This window comes from Grus americana, chromosome 6 (genome assembly GCF_028858705.1).
Source record: "Grus americana isolate bGruAme1 chromosome 6, bGruAme1.mat, whole genome shotgun sequence".
Taxonomy (NCBI): domain Eukaryota; kingdom Metazoa; phylum Chordata; class Aves; order Gruiformes; family Gruidae; genus Grus; species Grus americana.
In genome coordinates, this window is record NC_072857.1 from 37,309,538 (window position 1) to 37,335,489 (window position 25,952).

General features: G+C 43.1%; 1 protein-coding gene across 49 annotated transcripts in view; it reads left to right on the forward strand.

Moving 5' to 3' along the window:
- MAP2 (microtubule associated protein 2) overlaps nt 1-25,952 on the forward strand; it is a 226,813-nt gene that overhangs the window by 84,671 nt on the left and 116,190 nt on the right. For 44 of the 49 annotated variants that reach the window (XM_054829437.1, XM_054829431.1, XM_054829451.1 and 41 more), the window contains one exon: nt 9,183-9,248. The gene's annotated coding sequence lies outside the window, so the exon portion shown is untranslated. Of the gene's footprint in view, nt 1-8,599; nt 8,810-8,846; nt 8,955-9,182; nt 9,249-25,952 lie in introns of those variants that run through there. The other 5 variants (XM_054829442.1, XM_054829434.1, XM_054829443.1 and 2 more) reach the window with 3 other exon arrangements.

Consider the following 25,952-nt stretch of genomic DNA (forward strand, 5'->3'; position numbering starts at 1 on the left):
TAATTGCATGCAATATTTGCTCACTGTTGATCTTACTTGTGAAAATTGAGGCAAATGTTGAATATGTTGAATCGTACCCTTCTGTGCATCATCTTTGCTGTGCCTCTCTGCTGAACTGTGACTTGCCCTGTCTGCTTTTCAGACCGTATTGAATCTTTTTTGGTTGCCTTTTATGTTCCTTGCTAATTGTAATTCATTTTGTTCTTTAGCTTTTCTGATTATATTCCTGTGCTTTTGCTGTCCCTTAATTACATGATGTTTGTCTCTGGTTTTTGTATGATTTTTATTTGAGTGTTCAGGCTCTTAAAATGCTTAGTATATTCTTCTTCTGTACTGGTAGAGTTTGTTGTTAAAGCAGCTAAACTCTCCTATTTCTGTCTTTCCTTTCTTGTTCTGTATATCTTGGGAGCCTTCCACAGAGCATAAATGCTTATCTTTTGAGCTATTTGTGCTTTCTTCTGTTGCCTGCCAATCTGAATGGAAATCTTCCAAATAAACCCAGGGAGGATGATAGAGGAGCCGAGACCGACAATTTCTCTCTCAGTCCTCACCTCTGCCTTCTCCCCTTTTAATTCTGGATAGTATTTTTATTGGTGCCCTAGTGTTACTGTGAGATCTCTCCTCTGCTAAACAGCACCGTCCTTTGAATGCAGCATAAACCAGTGTCTGTATGGCTTACAGTAGCAAGAAATCCCGTGGCAGTTGTTGAAACAGGAGAAGTTCCCTGACTTACTGGCAGTGCAGCCATTCAGGCCTGTCATCTAAAATGCCGTTGATCAAACTACTACTTCATCTAAAAGAAGGTCATGTCCCTTGAGGTATATCAGATAAGTTCCAAAGTCCTTCATTTATCTGAAATTCTGTTTTTGCCTAATGACTTTCTTGTTTTCCATCCCATTCTGATAAACCAGATTTGACTATAATCACGTTACACCTCCCAAAAGTCTCTCTGGTGATGGTGATTGGATCTGGCACTCTTTGCTTCATACCCTGAGCTCATGGGCAGTATAACTGAACGCTGTTAAACAGCTGCTGCTTTTCACCCTCGAGGTAACTACCTGGTAGAGATGAGGGAAGTAATTCTCATGTACAAAGAGCTTAAAAATCATTTTGGACAGCGCTGTGAGACCAGGGTGAATGAAACCTATGTTTAAGTTACCCAATCCAAGTCTCCAGTCATTAAAGCCATTTTAGTCTTGATGTAGCAACTGCTGTGGACTCAGTGGAACTATGGCTGACTTAAATGTGTGTAAGCAAAGAGGGACTCGCGATCATTATGTTAACCACAGGAAATCTGCTTTTATGGTGATGAAAACAAGAATCAATCACAAGTAGCTAATGAATTAGCCTGCAGTATCTGCTATGTTCATTTCACAGTAAATACAACAGTCAAAATCCATTAAGAAGCCCTTTGCAACGGGGTCCTCTGCAAAGAGGGTATCTGTAACGCGCAGTGCACACGCTGCCAGCCCTTGCCTTTATCTGGAGTGCTTCAAGAGTGCACGTGAAATACAAGTTCTGATCCAAATGCACTGAAGTCAAGGGAGGGCTTCTGGTGGTTTTAGCTGGGCTTTGTCTTAGAGGTCAAAGTGGCTATTAATTATAGGTTGGTTTTACTGGAAATCTGCAGTCTGTGAAGGACAGCTATTGGACGGGCTCATCTCTGCGCAAAGGACCTGGATGCCCACGCGAAGAGGGAGTAAGCTGTTGCATCATGCTGGCAGCATCACATCTGCGCCCATGTGGGTCAGGCTGACTAGTCAGCAGAGTTCTCATAAGGCAGCTTTTGTTGTCTCTCCTTTGCAGTGGGGACAGAGCTGCCTCCCCTCCGCGCGGCTCAGCTGCTGGTAGCTCTTCCATGGGTTTCTGCCTGACTGCCTTTGTTACATAAAGCGCTGCTAAGTGAGAAGCTGTTCAAACCAATTCTGCTACATGTTACTACATGTTACTGCAATTCTACTGCTGTCTGGTTGGTTTTGCTGTCGAGGAAAAGCAGTGAGTTATTAGGGCTAACCATTTTTTTTTTTTTTTTAATTTCCTGAAGGAAAGCGTGGACATGGGAGAAAAATAACTAGCTGGCAGCTTTTAGGATGGCAGTACTTAGCTGCTAGGGAAGATATTTCTGGAAAAAAATTGATCTTTAAATTGACTTATGAAAATGAAGGAGCAAATACCTTTTCTCTGAAATACAGACCCATTTCAGGAAAACCTGTTTTCAGTACTGCATTTCACTACATGCCAATATCCCACTGACTGAAACAGAACTTAAACGTTTGCTTACACATTGTCCTAAATATAAATGGGATTTAAATTGAAATACAGCCCAAACCCTATGATTAGAAAAAACAGATAAATTTCTGTATTTTACATGGCAGTTATTGCTTTACATATGTTTAAGGCCATGCCAGCTTTGAGTTTATATTTTGATTGCATGTCATGCAAAATCTGATTCAACAAATGATTCATGAATTTAAAATATTTTATTTATAAATTTAAGACAGAATAATAACTAAAGCTTCTGTTACGAGGTATGACATAGTTAATTGAAAAACTTTAGGTTACATGGTTAAGTGAAGTACAAACTGACATTTGAATAAATTCTGGCACAGTAGCTGTGATATTTTACTGTAAGCAAGTTTTTGTCTTCATTCATCACCCCATTCAGTAGGCCAGGAGAGAGAAAAGATGAGAAGTGGTAGGGTTTGTATATGCAGTATTTTCTTAGTCGTAAGCCATGTGATAGGATGGAGAAACACTTATTGTGTCTCTAAGATGCACATGGTATGACAGGCTTTCACGTGGACACCCACCGGGACAAGGGCTGTGTGTACTCAAGGCTACCAGAGCACCTACGGCCCAGGTGAGGTTAAGGCTGAGGTTGAACCAGGTGGTACCCACTGTTACATGCTCTCAGGAGTGTCTCTTGGTCTAGGCAGAGGTGTAATGGGAAGTCGACTGTGGTTTTCAGCATTAACTGGTGAGTTTGGATCATACAGCTTTAGGAGCCTGGTTTAAGCATCTCTCTGAAGCAGGAATTTATGTGAGTGTGTTGGGCAATCACTTCCCTTTCTTCTGCAAGCTTGAGAGCAAAGGGCAGAATTGCCCCTAAAGACAGGATGAAGCTGTGGAAGAAGGACTGATGCAAGCAAGCAGAATAAGCAACGCAATGCTCAACAGATGTCATGCAGCACACGTTATTCAGGCTTTTGACTTTTCTGTGTCCATTACCCGTTGGGGGGAGTCAAGGGTTGTTGGGAGGAGATATCAGAAAGAGGGAGGTAAAGGAGGGATGCCTGAAGGAGAGAGGGCAGTGATGGAAGCAGAGGGGGAAGAGGAGGAGTGAGTGTGAAGCAGCCTGTGGAAGAGAGCTGGAAGGAGGTTTTGGAGCAGAGAGCCAGGTAGTGGCAAGGGGGATTTTGAGAACTGGAATTGCAAAAAGCAGTCGGTTACCTTGTAACAGTCAAGGCAACACCACAAGCATTGTTTTTTAACTATATCAGTCTATCTTTGCCTTTTTCTGACAACCTTAACTCTTCATTTTCATTCAGAAGAAACTCAGTTTCTGAGAGATTGACAAACCATCATCCTCCCGTTTATCTCGGAGGTGGTCGTGAATCCTGAGTCCCTCACAGGGCTTGATGCTTATGTGGCTGCAGGAGTTGCCTCCATCTCTTGTTGGCGTGTGAGGGAGGATTTGTAGGAAAGATGGTAGACCAGAGGATTAATTATCATTTGTCTTTTGACTGCTGTGTGCACCAGCACCACTCTGATAAAAGCAAATACTATTCCCTGAAAACTTGCCTTCTGTTATGACCCTAGCTTGTTGTGGCTATACTACTACAGCTACTACTGTAGGTGGTAATGAAAAATGATGCACTTTAGCTCCCTGCAGGAAGTGGAATTAAAGAAAAATAAAAATGGTAATGAAGAATAAACCTCCCTCTTTCACCTATGTATTTTAAACAGTAATGAGTCTATTGTAGACACTCCAGTGGCTCGGGACTCTCAGGAGCTTTGTGTTAGCCCGTATAAGCTTTGAGCTTCCTAATAATTCCAGGTCGACTGCACAGGTCTGTCTCGCAGCCTCCAAAGACATTGTGCTTATAGATGTGTGTGCTTTAGTGATCTGGTTTTGTGGAAAGTCATGGCACTCTCAAGTGGTGTTGATTTCTGCTGGAGTGTTGGTGCTATGAATTATTTCTGATATTGCAGGCTCAAGGAACCAACTGAAAATTGAAATCATCTTCCAGGCATAGTGGGGAAATCACGGGGCCCAGCATGTTGGTGACAAGGAGCTTGCAGGCTGTGCCGATGGGAACACACGGATGAGTTTAGTGATCTCTCAGTGGTTCTCTGGTCTCTAAGCTAGAAACTAACAATTTCCTAAGAAAGCCCAACAGTGCATTTATCTGGTAGCTTCAAAGGGTTTGTGCAGAATGGGTTGTTCTGAAAAGCAGACTGGGAAGGATTTGAATATCCTACATCTTCTGCCTTGATTTCAGTGACATGCTGGCACAGGGTGAAATGGAAGTAGGAGATCCCTTTCTAGGTATTCCTCATATTTATTATTTAGTTGAGGAGAGTCAGCTTGGATTCACTAAAGAGAGATCATAACTGAAAATATCTGACAGGTTTAAAACAAATAAGCTGAGATAGGGGAAAGACAGGACATAATTTGCCTGGGTTTTGAAGGCTCATTTATGTAACCATGCTGCACCAAAGTCCGTGTTGTGTCAGCTGGTGGGTTAATGAGTGCAAGAGAGCTGGCTGTGATACTTGGCGTGAAGGGATGCCTTTGCATGGATGCTGGGGAAGGGCAGTGTCACCAGTACAGACCCGTTTTATTGGTAGCCTGGAAGGAAGGACAGGTAAGTCCCATAAAGATGTTGAAATCTGCTCTGGATACAAAGCTGGGGGCAGCACTAATGTAAAGGAAATAGTGCAATTGAAAAAGGCTCTCGAGAGGTTGGCTGCACGAGGTGGGTAGATCAGCTCTTGCACACTCGTTCTTTGAGGGAGGAGAATAAAACCAAACCCAGGGTCCCCCTGCATCCTGAAACTTTCTAACCTGCCTTGAAATCCTTTGCGCCTTGTTACCCACAGAAGCTGCTACCTCAGCCTGCAGCTTTTCCTAACTCCTCCCCACCCTTCATCTTCTCCGTTATCAGTAACCATAGAGATACAGACGGTGACTCCAGCCTCAGCCTTTCTTACCGTGTAGCCCTGGTGAAAAGGCTAGTGTGTTATACTGCATGTGTTTTTCCAGAATTAATTAATGCCCTTCTATTCTGTTTTTCTTCCCTCATGGAGGGAAAAAAAGAAAAGCAAGGTTGTTTCTTCAAATGGCTGGTGAAATAGGATAGTCTGATGTTTATTACTACTGCAGAAGAGCAGGCAATATTTACAGAGTCTGGTGAAGCATCTGTCTTCTCTCAACCTCTCCAGCAGGCAACCATCTCAGCACTGTTATAAGTGGTAAGACAATAGCAAATAAAAAGAAAATTCCCTGTTCCAGGGCTATTTTTACCAGAGTGGTGCAGTTTCTGTTCAGTAGGCTTATTCCTCTTAATCTACATCACTGATGATATTGGATGCTATTTTAGGCATTGCATAAAATGTTCACCCAGTCTTTGCTAAAAAAGAAGCAAGCAACCCCCAAGTCCTTTGGTAAAGGCTGGTTGCAAGATTTCGGCAGTAGTTTGGGTAGAAAAATCTTAGGCTGAGGTTCTGGAAGGGTCTTCCAGCCTGGTTTGGCAACAGAGGTTGTGTGTGACGGGCCCAAGCCCATTAATTGTTCTTTTTTCATTATCCTGAAAATGAGAATGCTACCACTATCCCCTTTTGTGTTGTGGCTCTTGAAGTAATCTAACAGCAGCTGTCTCGTGTTTTGCCCAGCACCTTTCACAGAGGAACTCAGTATGCAGCTGGATTTTCTAAGCTCTCCTAGAGTACAGTGATGAAACTGAGAGCACTGTCTTGCATGAATGTCAGAATTAAAGAGAAAAACCAACCTGAGCATGCCAGATCTTTTAGAGTTTAGACCAGGCTTCAGTCACAGTCTCATCACCTCCTTTACTGAGACTGTAAATGTTTTTATTCCTGTTTGAGATGTATGGTGCTGAAAATGCATGCTACATAGCAAGAGTTCATAATTTAAACATTTCCAGGACCTTAACTTGTCAACTTACTAATGTTTGCATTTTCTATTTGCTCACAAGTGTTCCTGTTTCACTGTGTTGGGGTGCATTAATCTTATGTGATGAGGTTGTTTCGTGGCTGATCCTGCTTTCCTGGCTGAGCAGGAAAACGTGAGGTTAAATCTCAGACAGGGCTGAGTGTTCTCTGTGTTCCAGCATCTACCTGGATTTGGCTCTTCATCCCTGTCTCCCTCCTGTGCCTTTTGTCTTGTCAAAAATGCTTTTATAGCAATATGAAAAGACATATCGCAGGGCAGCCAGAACAAACTTGATTATTAAGATTGTCTCTTATTTGCGGTACCTTATGATGAAACCATTTGCCATGGGTGGTTTTGGCAGATTGGGTCCCTGGAAATGCTTGCATGGGCAGAAAGAAAGTGATTTGGATGGCTGGTTGAAGATTCAGCCACGGGCTCCAGCATGTAGAGGACAGCCCGGCAGTATGTATCAGTCCCTTGTGAACCCACGTGAGGTCAGGTCCATCAGGAACAGCTGAGAGAAATTACAGGACAGTTTTCAGGACTTCTTGCTATCCCTCCACCATCTCAACTCTATGGTGGTGTTTCTGGGACCTCCCAGAGCTCCTGATTGCTTTGGGAGAAGAGTGGCTGGTGGAGGGGAGCTGTAGAATTGAGGGAGGGATGGTAGCAATGCTGTGAACAAGCACCAACTGTCAAATGGTGATGAGGAAGACGAGGACAGGATTAGAGTTTCCTTGGTTTCTGCAGAGGATGAGCTCTGCAGTGGGAGGTTTGGCAGCAGCAGGCACCCCTTCCGATGAGTCACAGGAGGCTTTCTCAGAGGAAAGGTCTAAGAATTGCGCTAGTGCTGCTCTTGTTCGTGTTTTCCGTTCCTTCTGAAGGCCTTTTTGCCGCCATGCGGTACCTGCTCCACCATCATCCTTGTCCCATATAGGTTGTCTTTGGGGGCTACCTTCCTCTATTTCCTCATCTTCCTCACTGCTGTGGTGATTTAGAGAGCGGGGGAAAACTGTCAGGTCAGGACAGATGCTTTTAAGACAGTAGGATCTGTTTATAGCAATGAGGGTGGAACTTCTGGTTAACGCAAAGTTTGGATGTGTGAAAAGTCATCTTGTCGTGGTTGTAAGGGAAGACAGAAGGGAATCAATTCCCTTTGCAGCCCTCTACCTGAAAGTTTTGGGAGAGAAGCCCTGGAAATCTGTGGGAGACTTGTTACTCCACTCCTGCAGGCCCCTTGTCCTTCCCAAAGGTAAATGCGGTTTGTTGGACCTCTCCCAAACTTTTGGTAGGGAGGTGTTACCTTCTCCTGTTGACATCCTTCCCTTTCAAGGGCTCTGTTGTCACAGGACTCAGAAACACCAGCGTGCTGTTGGGAAGTGGGTCTAGTTGGCTTGTGTGTCCTGACTGCAGAGAAATTTAAGCTTGTCTTCAGCCCTTGAGTGTGGTTGGGCTCATTGGTTTCTCTTGACTGCTCCTTTGCTGTTTATGCCATTTCATTACAAGCTTACAATGCTCAAAACCAAACCAGTTCATCTTTCAACTTTTTCTCACTCTTTTTTTTTTTTTTAAAAACACCCCAAAACAACCACATTCCTTCCTGTTCCTCTACCCCTTCTCTGCTGCCCCTCCCCAGTTGTGCCATGTCTCCTCTGAAAACACTGGGTGGTTTCCCAATTCACAGGTCCCTTGTCCTACTCAGGTTAATGTTTTTCTGGAGAAAGCCTTGGAATAGGGAGGTGAGATCAAGGCAGACACGATGGCTGAATAGTGGCAGTAAAACTGGACCCCTCACAGCAACTCATTTGTGAGCTGAACGATGCAGTGAGCTCTGTTCCTCCGTTCTATTAGTCCTGAAGGGTCCCTGCTTGTTCCTACAGTCCTGCAGCGCTTCTGCGTTTTCCCTGGGTTTATTTCCTGTTGGTGTGAATATGCAAATGCAAGGCTCAAATAACAGCATAGATGAGCTGGTTCCAACACGTGAAAAGAAGCACTAGATCGAAAAATAAAGGGGGAGAGCAAATCGCCCTCCTAATCCATAATGCAGAGAATGCTAAATCCCTCAAGACCTCCTTTTCACTGTGTACTGTCCGTAAAACCTGTTTAGGATTTGGATCGGCATCGCAGTGGAAACCGAGCGAACTACTGCCTGTGTGCAGTGCGTGCCTGTGTGTGTTTGGCAGCAGCACAAAAGAAACCAGTTGATGATATTCATAGGATTAAAGGCCCGATTCCTGGGGACACACTTGGTTGGATGCAATTAAAATGCCTGTCAGGCATTTGATGCCAGCAACCCCTTGACAAACTGCTTCAGCAGCCGCGAGGTGCAGCATCCTATTGTAAGTGGATGATGGCGGAGCCGGCTGGTTTGTCATCATTCTCGAAATTTCTGTGGCCAGTGAACTCCCTCTTCCTCTCCCACTCACCCTCTTTTCCTTTTCACCACTGCGGGGACTTCTTCTAATTTGCAGTTTTCCTTTTCCTGACGTACACATGGTAGATACAAGCTGGTGGCTTGCAGACTGCGTCTGTCTGGAGATAGGCAGCGAGCCGATGGATAACAACACTCCAGGAGAATGATTATGCAGCAGTTATTTAAGGATAGGCTTTTGTGGTATGGCAGCATATGAGCTGGTAATGATTTTCTTTTAAAAATGTCAGCTTTGTTTGCTTGTTGAGGATTTGAAAGAGTTATACTTTTATGCTGTAGCTTTTTGGATTTAATCTGCTGTAGATTAAATTCTGTAGCGGTGCACCCTGGATGAATTAAAATGTATAGGTAATAAACTTCTGTGGTTTTGTTTATAAATATATTTGATGCATACATAATGTATATTTATATGCGCACACACACACACAACTTCATACACACGTACCTGTATGGATATGTTTATGCATCGATGTCTTTGTATAATAGAAAAAAACTTTTTTCTTAGCTGAAAGCTGTTTTTCAGCACAAATTAAGTATTTTTGGTTTTTTTTCCCCACCTTTGTTTTATATTAACAGATTTTCCAGTATATAGTCTTGGACGTGACGCACTGATCGGAATCTGCTTGTTCACAAATCGGAAAGGTAGGACATGTCTGTATTTGAATGTGATTGTGGGAATGAATGTGAGACAGGGTATGGACTGTTCTTTGGTTTGGTTTTTTTTATTATTTTATTTAAACAATAGTTGTTATTTTTCATTTTGTCAAACTATGTTTTGTTGCAGCTTTGCATAGATTTTCAAATTGTTTTGGCAGGCACTGTAAAGTTATTTTTGATGTGTACGCATATGCTCTAGCTATTAGTGCTTTCAGCTGCAGCTACCAAAGGGCGAGATACAAACCTGAGTGCTTGTCTATTGTCTTGTGTTAGTATAGCGAGGGTGCAGAACTGTCTCCAGTCATATTGGATGTGGGGTAATCTTGATTTTGGCATCAGCAAGAAGAGGGTTAAACTTACTGGCTTTCTCAGAGCAGGTACAATCTATCAGGCACAGGGCAGAAAGCATAGCGGTGGTTTCATACTGTATCGCTTTCATGGAGGAGGGAAACTTCTTTTAACCCATTCACTGCCGCCAAAACCCGCGTGTGTCTCAGCCCCGGGTTTTTATGTATAGCGTTCCAGTAGCCTGGCAGGGCGGGGCAGTGCTGGAAGAGCATCTGTCTGATGGCTTTTTGACATATTACTGGCGCTTCAGAAATTATTTCTATGCATCAAAAAGAAGCAGACTGGTTTTTTGACAGTGTCATTGCTAGTTCCCAAGAGAAGTAGTGTATTATCCTCTTCCCCCTAATACCCTTTGGTTTTGGTTGCTTTAACCCCTTGATGCTGTAAAGAAAATGATGAGATAAAACCCTGCGGAAGAAAAAACATTAAGTGACTTACTTTGTATTGAACTTTCAGATGTGTTAAGTGATTAAGGAATACAGATCTCATAGATTTGCAGTGGGGACTGTGCCCTTAAGAAAAAAAAAAACAACCAACCAACCAAACAAAAAACCTAGGCAGGATTGAAAATCTGCTCCCTCCACCTTTGATAGAGAGGGGAAAAGATACATCCATATTGCATTAACTTCTCGGGTGCCAGTTCTCACCCAATACCTTCCAAACTAGACTTTATCATGTGTTGTTTTTCCCCAGTGTCCTACAGCTGATCATACTTCTTAAGTCTGCATTTAGACCTGGAAGGGAATATGTGTGTTTGTACAGCAGCAATCAAAATCTGCATGTGTCTTTAGTCTGAAGTTTCAGAGGGTCTTTTGAAAACCAAAATAAACAAAGGTGAGAAATTCTTCAGGAAAGGCAGTTGTGTTTCTAGCCTGGGTAAATGAGGAATAGTGATAACTCTGTGAGAAAGCCTGGTCTCCTGAAATGTCCAGTTTGGCTCCCCAGACAGGCAGGAACCCCAAGCCAGAACATCAGTGCTGGCAAGGACGTGGGCCACTGCTAGCAGCAATGTGATGAATAATCAGTTTATTTGCAATAAATTGCTAGGGCTGATTGATAGATGCTGTTTCCTGGGGGGAAAGCATTTGTGAATTTTTCAGGATATTCTCTCTCCTGTTTTTCTTACGTATAATTCTATTCCTTGTTTTCCTCTTCTACAAATCTTTCTGTTCTCTTGGCCCTTGTGTTTTTTCTGTCTTTGGCAGAAGGCTTCTTACCTAATAGGTTTTCCTGGCTAAATAAAATTCTTCAAAGGAATACTTTACTTGTTAGTTTTTCTTAGTTGCTTTTCATACTATTTCCTCCTGGTATCAATTATCACTAGACTCATTGAAACAGAAAAACCTGAAGTAAATAGTGTATAAAATGCTTTAATTCTTGAAAAAGTGCATTCAGTGATCTGTTTTTAGCTATGAGTAAGTCCCTTCTCTTCCCTCTACTTTTAATTTCACTTCCATTATCCAAGGGCAGCAAGCCAAACTGCAGTCTCATCCTGATTTCATTAATGTTTTGCAAACTCTGTCTCAAGGACTAACGCTGCTTGCTGGGCTTGATGTCAAAATCCAAGGTTTTGCTGCAGCACTGGAGAAGGGGAAAGGAAGGAGATCTCACGAATAGAAGCGATGGCATTGTTAGCAGATGAGTATAACTGCCTAGTTTTTACAGTATCTGCAGATAATGAGTCAAATTTGTTGACAATGTGATCCCCTTGGATGAATGGTTTTCATCTCCTATGAAAATGTCTCTTATCTCCTGTGCACAGCATCTTATCAGTCCTCTATGGTCTCCTGAAAACAAAGAAAGGGTGTCAGCTATTTTGTTAATAAATCAGTTAGTGGGGAGAGTCGTGGGGTTTTTTTATTTATTAAATAAACAATACATATAAATTTCTTACACCTCTGATTTATCAGTCATTTTAACCTACTCCTTTGATCTGGGTTTTTAAGATTCACGTTACAAATCATTCCTTCTGGCTGCAAAGAAGAACATGAGATGTTATGCTGGCAAAAATGGGAATTATTTCAAACAATATAATTTTCTCGAAGTAGAAGTAAGGGGCATTTACTCTGTAAGGAGAGAATTAATTCTAGATTGACAGGATTTAAAAATCCTATAGCCTCAGGGGTAGCATAACTTGGCTTGGAATATCAAAAGAGAAACATCGAGTTAGGTGATACAAAAAGGCAACAGAAGCCAGAGTGTGCACTGGCAATGAGGTGTGTTGGATTACAGTTTGTGGACTCCAGGGCATGCACCCAGAATGACGTGATGTTTGGCACTCACTTTCATTTAAACAAATGGCATGGTGACCAAATGCGCTACAGGCATTCAGCAGCAACCCGTGGCGTCAGTTCCTCCCCAGGGCTCTCTTGCAGGGAGCAGCATCAGGAGCGAGCTTGGGCCTCAGTGTCTGCCTCTGTCCTGAGACTGTCATCCGTTTTTTAACCCCACTTGTTAGACGACCCTCTCTTAGCACGAGGTAAGGAGGAGGTCTGCTTATGGCTGTTCTAGGCTGGGTCTCAACACCCTCAGTTTGTTTGCTAGGGTTAGGGTTAGATTACCAGTATTAATGTTGTCTTGTCCTATGATTACATGAAACAAGTTTTGGATTTTTTTTGAGCATTGGAGTTAATGATGCTGACTTTCCTGTTGATTTGTGTCTTGTGCTTGATGATGCTTCTCAGTGAAGATTTTCTTGCTGGTTTACCAATTAGAAAGACTGTCTTCTAGGCAAATTTTTATTGGCAAATAAGGTTCTTATGTTATGGCTTTCCTTTCAGTTGGGACATTGAGAGGGGTCACTTGCAGGGTCTGTCTCTTCTACTTGGATATCTGTTTTATGTGACTTGTAGGAGGACAGTTATCTCTGCTTCGGCACCAAAGCAGGCTGAAATTGGTCAACGGATTCAAAAATTATGAGCTGGGGAGAACATAATCCACATGAAACTGGTTTTCTGTGGGTAAGACTGGAGCTAACGGCTCATCGTGATCCGCATGAAAGTTGTTTTCCTATGGGTTTACATCTTTGTAAAGTGCCCCTCCTCCCTTGCCACATTTTCCATTTGCACCAAAGTGCCCCAGTTTCCCTGTGGCCCTGTGCTGTGAGTGGGGCAGGACATGGTGTGCACTAGAGCTGCTCCAGGGTGCTGGCTGGCCATCCTGTGCGTGTACTGCCTGCCTGGAAAGTCAGGGGCAGCAACTGGTGAGGTTATGTCAGTGCTTTCTTCATCTGAGGGAAGGGAGGACTCGTTTCAGCTTTGTTTTCCTTTTCTAGGAAGAAAATAGATTTCTGTCCTTCACTCTCTGTTTAGCTGTGTTTAAATATTAAGAGTTAAGGACAGTTAGATAGCAGAAGTTCGATTTAGTAACTTTAGGGAGGACCCTATGTAACCTGTCAAGAAAATAGCTATCAAAGCACAGAAATCCAGTGGAGGATGGACTGGAGCGCAGCTGACATGGCCTCAGCTGGAGGAAGAAGTGATTAGGTGCAGGCCTGCAGTTGCTGAGAAGGACTGTAGGCTGCCAGGTTAATTTCTGGGAGCTTGTGTTGTCCTCCTCTTCCTTATTTTCTTTGTCTGTTTTACAGACAAAGAAATACCAATGTATTCCTTAGTAGGGGTATTCATCAACTCTGCATAATGATTGAGATCCTTGGTTAGAGGAAGCTGCGTATGTGCAAGATTTGATCATGAAACTTAGTATGATGGCTTTTGTCTTGGCTGCAGAAACAAAGGTCGTTGTGGTATTACTGTAATAGCAGTACCAATGAAAAGGTTACATTACGTTTAGTAAAAGACTTCATTTCTCCCACCTTCACTCATCAACTTAACTCATTCTTCCTGTAGAGCTCTTTGCTGTAGAATTATATTGTGATCATACAGATCTGTGATGACTTGTAACATGATAATGAATAATGGCAATCAATCCACCTGTCTCATTTTATACAAAAGGTGGCTATTTCCTGACAGACACTGACGCTAGCATACCAAAGCTGGGAAAAGCAGAAGAGACTCTGTTGCCATTAACATGCTAGGAAAAAACCTCTATAGCAGCAATGCTGCTGACTCATGCCTAACAAACCTGGAACATTCCCTGAAAGGCTGCAGATGCAGATTAACTTTCTTTCCCTGTCCTGGTCAGGGGACAATTCATTGTATTATTTGCCACCAAGTGAAGCCTCTAGATAGTTATGCACTGCTGCGTTTTCACTGACGTTTTATGGAGTACATTAGCATGGAGCTTGCGAGAAATCATGGGCAATTTATTTTAATACATTGGGTGTCAGTCAGTGCTAAATCACAGAAGCTATTTACATTTGTTTTCTGAGTCATCCTGGTTCTTGCGATAAGGTGATTTTTTTCAGTATGTGCGACTAGTAAATTGGGTTCATCTTTTCTTTTTTTGGCTTCGTGTGTATATTTGCTCTTAAATGCAAAGGTATGCCTTAATTGGCTGTAAGAAAATGAGTCACATTTAAGAAAGCACCTTTCTTTAGCCTTTTCATCATCAAGGGAAAGAGGTTCATGACTGCTAGAGACAGGAACAGAGAGCAATGCGGGAGAGATCAGAACACTGTGTATTTAAATGTCAGTGTAAAACTCCCTGTATCGTCCAGTTGCCTGGGTCTCTGTGGTTCCTAATTCGCTTCCATCCACATGCCCAAAGGGACTTGCGTACCGTGCTGCTCAGCATCTGTGGTAGTTTGAGCCTGTCTGGATGCCAAGCGCCCACCAAAGCACCTCAGTCACTCCCCTCCTCAGCTAGGCAGGGGAGAGAAAATATAACAAAAGGCTTGTGGGTCGAGATAAGGGTAGGGAGATCACTCACCAATTATCATCATTGGCTCTATCGGACACGGGGGAAGCTTCTAGCAGCTTCTCACAGAAGCCACCCCTGTAGTGCCCCTGCTACCAAAACCTTGCCACACAAACCCAATACAGCATTGTAGCATTTAATACTGAAAAACTTCATCTTATTGTGGAATCCATAGCTCAGAGTTTGGCTGGGGAGAGAAAGGTATGCGTGACAGCTCTGGGGACTTAACGTGCAGCACATCCTGAAACACTCATTCCAGGTTTTTGAGTTACAGATGTGGAAACAAATACACAACACATCTCTGAAAAGTTCCTCGACAAATCCCTGCCAACTCCATGTACAGGGCAGCACAGTCCACTGCATAGGTAGTATGGCAGAGAGGAAATCGTGCTAAACTGGTGCCTTGTTTTTGCACTGGGGAAGGCACCTAGTTCTGCCCGGTAGCTAAGAGCAATGTTCACCTGCTCGATATATCCTAATGCTGCCAGGCCTCATGTGTGCTTCTGGCAGTAATGCATGAGCTGGTCACTGCTGCTGTCTTGCAACTTTATTATACATCGTCTGTGAGTGTTGAGAAGAGCGTTAGGGTTTTATTGGCATTTCTGTGCTGGTAATTTCCAAGTCAAGATGTCAGTAGAGTCAATTTGGAGTTTCACAGGCATATAGGTCTCTCTTCCCAGTGTGGATTTTCCAAATTCCCCTGCTATTTTTTAAAATATTTGAGACTGAGATATTGTGGAGAAAGGGCAGTGGGAGTGGAAAACACAGGGCTGTAAGGATCTGGAGATTGATTCAGTTCTGCCTTTGGACACTCTAGCCCTGGAAACCAGGATGCCCTGTCCAGGATTCAGTACTTCTGCACCTTTCTTCCCTTGTATCTAGCCCTGAGCACACCGGGGAGCAGTCGCATCGGTAGCACTGGCTTGCTTTCATTTCTGTCTGAAAGCAAAGGCGTAAAAACCCAGTTTGCAGTCACAGTCCACCTGAAGTGGTCTCTGACTGGGGTCAGAGGAGGGAAAAACCTAGTAATGTTTAATAATTTCAGACAGAACTACCTGCTTTAGGATTTCTATAGTCGCAGCATTTTAACTGAAATCTGTTTAATGGTGGATTTACTTGCATCAGCCCAAAACCCTTCTCAGCACTTCTTAATGTGATTGCGGTGGCCTGGCTGATGGATTGCTGTTGGGCTGCTCCATATTAACTTAATGCAGTATAAATCAAGGTTATAATGATTCAAGATGGCTGATACCTGTATTGATAACTTGATGTTAGATCAAGGCTTAGTTACTGCTGCATATTAAGTGTATGCCAGTAAGTTTGTGTTGCCAGGCCTCATCCTGATGCTACAGCGGGGTGTAATCCTGGCCAGCCACGGAGGTGCTCAGCCACTCTCAGGATCAGCTGTCCAGTGAGGACAGATCCCCGACCCAATGACATACTGCTCCGGTGACTTCCCCATGCTCCTGGCAAAGTTGACTGTAGTCTGACTGTTGATCTTGTCTATTTCTAAAGTTTATAGGAAATGTGAAACATGCATGCTTCATTTTTAAGTGAAACAAAGTGCAGCTGAATGTGCTGTGCAGTGAGCTCCTTACTCATAACACATGTTCTGCTAGAGCCGGTGTGCAGCTCCTACACTGTATGCTCTGAATATCTAAAGGACAAGACAACAGTTGAGTAATCTTTTCTTGGGTTTAGCAACATGATGATAAAGCTAAAGGAACATTAGATGCCAAATAATGAGTCAAGATTGCACTGATAATGTTTTTTTTATAGTCATGATAAGATAGAAGTTAAAGCAACAAATTGGGATGCTCAGTAGTGTGCTGAATGCCCTCAGAGAAGATGGAAATCTGAGATAGAAAACTCTGTGATCTCTCCTTCACCCCATAGTCCTATACATGTACCAAAGGGGCCCCTGTCTCTCTTCAAAACCTGCTGGGATCTGCAGAGGTTTGTGCTTTCAGTGCCTGGTGCTGTGGGCTCACTGTACTCAGAACTGCTGTTGCTGTCCTCCTGAGCAGGAGCTTGCTTTCTCCTTGGATGGATGTGCAGTGCCTAGGAGACTTGAATCCTTTTACTTGGAAAGTTGCCACGAAGTACTGCTGCAATACAACTGAGCATATTAATGGTCATTAAAGTAAGAATTGGTGCTATTATTTGTAGTGGCAGTGTTACGTAATGAATGATAAGAACAGCAGTATTTGTAACAGCAGCCGTGAGACACGGACAGAATTGCTTACTGCAGCAACCTTTCCTGCAAAATACACAAAATGCCTCTCAGTATTTAAATGAATGTGCTTATTCTTGGGTTTGTTGTATTTAGTGTCCATTAGTAAAAATGTCTTTCGGTGAACGCTTGTAGAAGTAATTATGAAAAGGTAAATTCAAGACTAATGTGTATACGACTACTAAAAGTAGTTTTACATTTGTATAACTAGCCAGCATGTGTAAAATCTTTCAATGCAATTGTGTGCATTACAAGCAGGAAACTTGAGCACTTCAGTGATTAATTATAGAACAGAAGGGATGGAAACCATGCTCCATGATACAAGCAACTCATCCATGTGGCTCGCAAACAGTATACAAACCAAGAATAACTCCCAGAAAGAACTTACTAAAGAATATTTGAATTTTTTTTCAAAGAAAAAAGGGTTCTCCGTGGCTATATCACAGACAAAAGGAGACAGAGTGTGTCGTTCTGAACTGTGTGCATCTCACTGGTCCCCACTCAGTCTGCTGTGTGCCCTCAGTGTTGTGTTTGCCAAGGGAGGGTGTAAGAGCAGGGTAGTCAGAGATTTTGATCTTCATAGACCTTTTAGTGTGATGTGGCTGTATGGCCCTGAGTACAATGGGACTGGCTAGGAAGGATTCTTGGGAGGTTTTTTTGTGAGCATATTGTTATTATGGCAGAATCCTGTTATTTTTATTACTGTCGTCCTGTAACTGTTTCACCTCAGAGTGATATTTACAGATCTACCAACACTTAGACCCTGCCTTTTTTGTGTGCTGTCATTCCTCGTTCATGTATTTTTGCAGGAGATGCAATGTGTTTAGTTTCATCTAGCATACTGAACTCAGGGCAGCAGCAGCAGAAGGGTGCTTCAAGTGTAACAACCCATGCTCCTGGGAGTTTGTGCTCAGCCCAGGTGCAGGTCAAGATCCTCCAGGCAGAAGGCTCCATGCAGCTGCATTGCTGCAGTTAGACTATGCAAGCTGTATACATGGATGCCTTTAGGGAGCAGGGTCTGCATGTGGCCAGGAGGTGCCTTCCAACTCTGCTGTCTCCATGCTGGTGACATCGTTCTTCACTGCATGTGAAGGCCACCATTACTGCTGCCAGCTGTGTCACTCCGGGACTGGGACACCAGCCCTCCTGCAATGGCAATCGCACCTTTTGGTGAAGACCTTGCAGCACTCCTGAGTAAAACTTGGGCCCAAGTCTTTTCCTGACGCCAATTTGAGAGATGTAGCAACAAGACTGTCTGTCTTGTCCTTTTTTCTTTTTTTTCCTTTTTTCTTTTTTCCTGTTCCAGAGACATCTTGAGCACTGGAGCCACTTCACTTACCTTTTGGATTGCCATTTGATACCGTCGCGTCTGCGCTACAAAATACTTCTTGACTGCACAATCCAAAAGCTATTTTTTGTTCTTCATTTGTTAAAGGTTAATCTGTGCCCAGCAGGCAAGCATAAGTATTCAGCTGTGGTGTCAGCTTTGCAAAATATTTGTGATTTTTTTCCCCCTAAAATACCAACATGTAATTAGAAATGGAGAAAAGCAGTGAGACATAAGGAAGGGGATACAGGCAAATCATTGCATCTGTGTCCACATGTTCACTTACTTTTTGTTAGTGTTTGCATTTACATTTTCCAGAGCTCTATTTATTATGAGGATTCCTGGTAATAACATTGTCTTGACCCATAAAATGCCTTTCTGCAGTATCCAAATAGGCAGGAGAAATACCAAACCAAACTCTTCTTCCTAATATTGGTGAAGGAGTGCTGGAGTTAGAAGTATTTTTAGGAGGTCTGTTGGAATAAGTATTGTGGACAAACTAATTCCTGGAACAAATCTGCTTCCTTCTGTAACCAAATATGAATTTGGCCTGTGTGTGTAAATAATACAGAAAAGCAGACTTTAAATTCGTAATGTTAGGGGAAAAAAGGAGCATACCTTCTTTCACTCACTCAGAATTCCACTCAGTTTATAAAAACCCAGTGTTTGGGATGTTGGGGTTTTTTGGTGGTGTGGTGTTGTGTGGGGGTTTTTTGTTTGTTTTGGTTTTTGTTTTTTTTTTAGCTTTCCCCATCTGTCAAAGGGGAGATAGTTGTTTCTCTCTTGTCAGGCAAAAGGTTATTTAGGTGTTCTGAAATACAAATTGATAAAATAATTTTAAAAATACTCTTACTGGGCCTAATCTAGCATCTATGGAATTGGCTGTTGACTTGAAAAGCCTTAGGCTAGACTTGTAGGGAAGGGTAGTCCCAGATGTGGGCATCTCCTTTCTGCCCGTAGTTCTGTTTGTATAGTTTACTAAATGTAATGAGGGGCCCAAACTGCTCATATGCATTCTGCCAAAAAAATGTTATCACCTTTGGATTCAATTCATGTTACAGTGCTAATACACTTCCTTGCGGTTATGTCCCCTTTCCTCTTAAAACAAGGGAAAAATAGCTGTACAATAAACTATGTGATGGGAAAGAAAGTCATATGTTATGACAGAGCTTAAAAAGGCTTTTGAGGATTTACAGCCGTGAGTGTTTTTGAGAACTGAATCCAGAGCACTTTTGTTTCCCACCAATGCTGCTTGCAGAGATCATCTGAAGACGGACGTTATGTAAAGAGGAAGCAGTGCAGGATGTCTGTCAGGTGGGAACCAGAGGCACTCGGCCCTGCAAGAAGCTGTAGCTGCTGGCCGCACCTGAAATGCTGACTGGCCAGGCTGCATTGATAGACTGCCTTCCAGCAGAAAGACAGTGGCACTCTGTCTCTGTGCAGGTTTGCTGTAGGAAGGTTAAGCCCATGGATTGGAATAATCCTTGCAATATTAAAAGCCCCAGTCTTGCAGTGTCTGAGGGGGAAGCGCCCACAGACTTCACAGAAACTTGCTGAGCTGGCCTGTCTCCCCAGCACTCCGATGTCTCCCCTCCAGCTTTTCTGCTTGTCTCTGGCTCCTGGTTTCTCAGGCTCATCAGCACCTTTTGCTTTTGGTAAAATGCTCCCCATAACAGAAATTGGCCTTGGATCTGAGGCCCTTGGCTGCTTAGTGGAATTAAGTCTTTCACCAATCCATGTCATTCAAAATTCACTGCAGCCTGCCTGCTCTGGCTGCCCCAGCTGACACTGGTTTTCTGTTCCTTTTTCCCTGTATCTGTCACTGGTTCTCTCTCTCTATAGACAAAGTCTTCCTGGGGACAGCCTGCATCTCTGAAGTTAAATGGGCGTCACTTGTGTATCCCTCTGCTATCTGTGGTAGGTCGTCTCTGCCAGGGCTCAGAAATCTGATGAAGCGCTGGAATTGCCAGACCGGCCACTGCGTTTCCGATGCAGCGCTCCTCTGCCTTTCCCAGAGCTGTGCTGCTTTGTCCCAGGGTCCTGTGCATGTGTTTGCAAGACACAGAGGCGTAGCTTATCACTGCTGGGCAGGAGCATCTGTCCCGGGCTTTGCTTATTTTGTGCTTGATGGAGAGAATGGGCAAATTTGTAAATGAGAGCGTGGAAGGAAAAACCGTGACCTCTGCACCTGTTTCAGGTTAGAGGGCTCCATGCGATGAGAGTCGGTCTTTGAATCAACGTGTCTCAAGCTGGGGTGGGCGTAGGAGGACTACTTATCTGTTTAAATAGACTTGATGGCTATTGTGTGGCTGCCATCTGTCCTCTTTCACACAGGATAACTTTGGTTTATTATTATCTTTAACCTTATCTTACTAGGTCTCTAAACTGCTGGTCAGTCTGCATTCATTGTCAGATAAAGGAGCTGTCACTTTTCTTAACAGAAAATAATCTTACTACAATAGTGGTAAATGAGCCTTTCCCCCCCCCTTTTTGGCATGAGTGCTTCTCTGCAAGAAACGTGATTGATAGCAGGGGCCTTACTGCAGCATTTATCATCCTGATTAATCACTACACTTTAGTAGAGCGCTTTGGTTTAAACAGGAGACGGTAACCATATAAACAATAGCTGGAGCACTAAGCATTGAAAGCCGAAACACGTTTTATGATTTAATGTATTAGGAGGGAAATAAATGCAAGATTTGGAGAAGAACAAGTGTCAGACATGGAAGATGCTTCAGGGAACTCTGTAAAAAATTTTGCTAGCAAGAGTTGAGAGACTTGAAGAAGGAGTTTTACTGGCTTACAGTAATAAAAATTTAATGGCAAATGTGTAACATATTGTAGACACTGTTCATTGTGCCAGTTTGTATCCAAGTCAGTCTGCTTACCTGCTGTCAGGAGATAGTACTGATTCATAAGCCGGCGGCTGGTTCTGCTGTCTGCATGGCAGTGCTGAGCAGACTGAAGGTCTTTGCGTCTCTGGACCAAGTCCAAAGCCAGTTACGTGCAGCAGCTGCAGAAGGTCTGCAGCACTGCATGCGAGTGGGAACAGGAGTAGGTCCGCAGTTCATGTTTTATTGATCTGTTCTATCCAGGTGTTCTCAACATCAGCACTGAAGACTTTTTAAAGGGCTGCAAACATTGAAGTGCCTAAGTGAAATTCTTCCCTTTGACAAACTGTGCAAGTCATGAGAATTTTAGAAAGTGCAAGAAAGCGGGAATATTCTGGAAGATTTCTGAAGGTGTTTGTCATCCCCAGACAGAGGTTAACCCGTGCAAGTTCAGAATCCCCTGAACTGTGTATGTAAAATGTAACGGTCAGGAACTCAGGTGTTCCCAGGGCTTGCAGCACACTGATCACAGCACTGCTATGGGGGCCTGCTGCCGCATCTCTTGGGTGCCTGCGGAAACAGATGCTTGGAGTTTGTCCAGCAGCAATTGCTTGTTTGCCGACTGTTGCTCAGGTCATCTTGCCTTTAGGATTTTCCTCACTTCAGTGTTTCAGGTCTGTATTTTGTCTTTCTAGGCTCCATTCATGCAGCTGGTGATCCTTGCAAACCCCAGTGATTTCATCCTGCTTACCTGGGATCAGTTGCAGTTTCTGGGAGGGGGAGAGGAGGAGGATGGAAATGAAGGAGCAATCCACAAACTTTAAGTAGCTCATGTGACGGGGCAAGTCTACAGTGCTGATCATAAAGAGTTCTCTAGATGTTACACAAAATTGCTTGCATGAAGGCAGTTTTCTCCTAGATCTTTCACTGATGGCTCTGTAACTTGGGATGAGTCATTTAATTCCTGCCTTCACACCTGACTACATTACTTGGTTTTCTTACCTAGAAAATGTGTGGAAAACCCCAAAACCTTCATGTATCTGGAGGCTATGAGGTAGATAACTGTATAAATGCATATATTTTAGGTACCTGAAGCCTGTACATGCCCTATATTAGCTTGAAACTAGAATGACTAGGTCAGTCACTTGTCAAGATTGGACCTAGATCTTGCAAAAGGATTGCAGACCTCCCAGGGGATTTGCAGGTTGCAGGCATTGCTGTGAGAATGCGCTGTTGATGGGGTAAGTGCAAATTGGTAAGTGACAGTGCTTTGTTTTTTGGAGCAAGCAAAACACTGCAGTCCGTAGCATGGGAGGGCACTAGCCTAGCAAGCGCTTGTATAAGCAGAAATGGCAAATGCTTTTACTGTGATATTTAAAACACCAGAAATGAACACTTTTTACTGTCAAAAAAACTTGATATTGGGGCCAAAGCTGTATTGAACAGCATCTCTTATATGAAACTCCTGTGGGCCCCTTGGGTCTTGAAACTGCCAGGAAAGCCACTTCAAGGGTGAATCCTATTTGATTGTATTGAGGCAGAGCTATCCAAAGGCCTGGGTTTAGTTGTTTTCTGGCCTAATAAAGACCCAGTTGTTGATACTGAAGGCCCTACAAAGAGAAATGCTCCTGGACTCAAGGCAATGAACTCCATACTACTGTTTTCTGTACTCCCTCAGAGAGTTGAGATCTAATAACTGATCTTAGCACTTTAATCATAGAATCATTTTGGTTGGAAAAGGCTGTAAAGCTCATCAGGTCCAACCGTTAACCTAGCACTGCCAAGTCCAACCACTAAACCATGTCCCTAAGCACCACGTCTTTTAAATACCTCCAGGGGTGGTGACTCAACCACTTTCCTGGGCAGGCTGTTCCAATGCTTGACAACCCTTTCGGTGAATATGCAGCTTCACCTTCCTGCTGTTTGTTCTCCTTCTTGAATCATCTAACCTTGCTGTGGCATGAGGTGAATTTGTGTGTGTTTGTATGCAGTCGGTTCTTCTAGGCTTGTCTGTGTGCAAAACTGTACCATTTGACCCAAGCATACATTAAGGGGCTATGGATAAATAAACGCACATTTTTTTTGTTACACAATCTAAGAAACTCTGAAGTTTCCTTCATTCTGAGACCACGCCCCTCCTTTTCAGTCCATCTGTTTCTTATGTCTGTAGAGATTTTGATGTGATGTGGGTACTTGTTTGGTATCGTAATCACACAGATAACGACGCTCTGTGTGGTCTCAGCCTTGATGTATGAGTTCCCTTTTGGGAGAGAACTCTCTCCCTGGGAGCGGGAAAGGGACTGGAGGTGATGTCCACAGGGGCAAATTCTCAGCTCCTAGAAACAGCCTCTGTGCACAACTGCATCCAAAAGGAAAACAGATTTGCTTCCTCTGAGGATATTCACCACATTGGCACTGGGTTGGTGTCTTCAGCTGGTAGCTGTCACTGCACCATGCACCACAGCTGTGAAATCAGCTTGTGATGGACTCCTGAAATCACCTCTTAGGTCCTAGGCACACTTGATGTAACAGTGGTCCTTTTGAACGCTCTTTCCTTAAGGTCAGGAGAATGTGGGATTAGATTAAAACAGATTCTCCCCCTCTTCCCCTTGTGTGTCTTGTGGGAAGTGTATGATGGTATCAGCAGAACTTGGTTCAAAGCCTTTGAAACCAAAGTAAAGACTTTTACCAGCTTCAGTGGGTTTTGTATTGGGCCTCCCAGGAGCTGCTTTAATCAGTGAAGAGAGTATACTGGGCTAATTTAGATACTGGCATGAGAAAGGCTGCTCTTGCTAGTGGGAGCTCTTTTTGCTGAGGTCTGTAGGTGCAGACAGTGGCTCTTTGGGTCCCTTTTCACTGCTAAGGGAAGGAGAGGCAGCCTGTCTGCAGGGCACAAGGCAGCTCAGCCTGGAAGCTGGGGAGGAAGGCATGTCAAATGACAGTGTGCACAAGATGCAGAGTGACTTGTACAAAGCAGAGCTGAGACTGCCTGACCTACTTGACTTAGAAGAACACTTCACTTCCGCTGCAGTCAGTCTTGTTCTGAGAGAAGACGGAGTAAACATGCATTTTTTAACAGGTGACCTGTGAGATAAAGATGAGGAAAGTTAATTGGAATTGTCACCACAGAGTCTCTTGTCAGAGGCTGTCATTATGCTGAAAAAGTGATGTTAATGATGTTGGCAGAATGGGAAAATTTATTGTTTAATATTAACTACTAAAATACACCTTCTAGTTACTCATGGTGAGCTGGTAGAGCTTTGGTTTGCTTTCGTTCACAAATTGCCATTTCCTCTAAAATGCGCATGGCTGCTACAGATACACTTGTAATACAACCCTTACATCTAAAAAGCTCTAGACCTCTGCATTTTCTGGTGGTGTCTTATTTTCTGGTTGATCATCTTTAGTAAATTGGTATAATGACATCCCATACATTGCTGGTTAAGGTGTAGTTGTGGTGTGAATGTGGAGGTGTTTAGATATATGCTATGCTTATACAAATTAAGATGTTTTAATTTTCATATCTACGTAATTGTAATGAATATGTAGGCAGTAATTGTGATGGACTTAGTTGAATGTTTAAAGGTAAGAATGGTGGGGGGAAATACCAAAAAGGCTGTTTAAAATAAATTATATTTCTTCCAAGTGGTTTACTAACAACACATGCCGCTGTGTGGGCTCAACCTTAAAAATTAAACTTACATTGAAATGCTTTCATTTCCATATTCAAACAGATTTGTGTGATTTTATTGACTGGTTTGCAAACAGTACATTAAAGCATATGCCGTCAAAATTAGGGCACTGTTTCCTACAGTGTAGTTCCTTTCTGTGTGTTATTTACTCTTTCCATCTATGGAAATCCCAGTGGCAGAAGTCCCTACATATGTTCTCCATAAACCCACCAAGGATGTGTGTTTATGCAGAATGGGGCTTATTAACAATGTGAAAATGGTGCAGACTTTTGAGAAGGCTTTTAGCTGTCTTGTAAATGTTTCAGGATTTCAGAATATGTTAGAAGTGATTAGTCCCCATTTGTGCATCTTCTCAGCTGTTGGAGAATGCTGGAAGTTGGACACAAGATTTGAACTCAGGGCTTTCATAGGACAGACCACAGTGAATATCCCCTTTCACTCCCTCGTGAGCTCCTTTAACTGTTGCCAGTTGATGCTGGTTTCCTGTTAAACTGTCTCACTTTTGGAAATTATTTTCCATCAGTTCGATCTATTAATAATCAGTAGTAAAAACTAATGTTATGGAAACAACTTCTAGCAGAGGGGATCCTTCTGGCTCAGTTATAATCAAGAAGTTCTTCCCTTTGGAACCGGTGTGATAGTGTTAGATTGGGGGGCAAAAAGGTAATTGGTACATCATGCTCCTCAGGATTGTCCTGTGGTACCAGGTGGGACGGTTGCAAGCAGCTTGGGAGCCACACGGAGAGATGCATCTTTCTGCTGCTGTGATTTCACCTGTGAGTAGCAGGAGGGGAGTTGGGACTTAGCTGTCCCCTGATACGTAGGTGTAGGGAGGCAAGCCTCATTCTCAGAGGGGTCCGCGAGGCCACAGTTGCCCTTGTGCAAAGGCAATTACCCTTTTGCTTATGCATAAGCTGCAATAGGAAATAAGCCTTTTGTGCCTTTGTGGCTCTTAATTTATCTCTGGAAGCCAAGACACACACCAGCCCTCACCATGCAAGGCATTGCCTCATGTGCAGCGTAGTTCAATTAATAGTTCAGATGATAAAATATCTTCTGCAAGATTTTTTCTATTGGCGGCAAGATTAGGGTAGATTGATTGTTTCTTTGAACCAGTTACTTTATTTTTCTTAGGAATAATAGGATTGGAACAAGTAATTTGCAACATGCAGTTTATCTGAAAGAACAAGTCTCCTCTTCTAACCTCTTGAGGCATATAAGCACCCATTAGTCTCTTAGTATTAAACCAGCCACATGGAGTAGTGTTAGTGAGACTGTGTTTCTTCATTGATTGGTAATCAACAACTGAAGATAGCTGAAGCAAATTTATTACAAGGACACACATAAATACAGGTAATTGTTTAGTAGTAGTATTTTCTTGCTTTAAACTTATTTTCATACCAAGTGTGTACTCAGTCTTTATTTCAGCATTTCTCTCCTCCT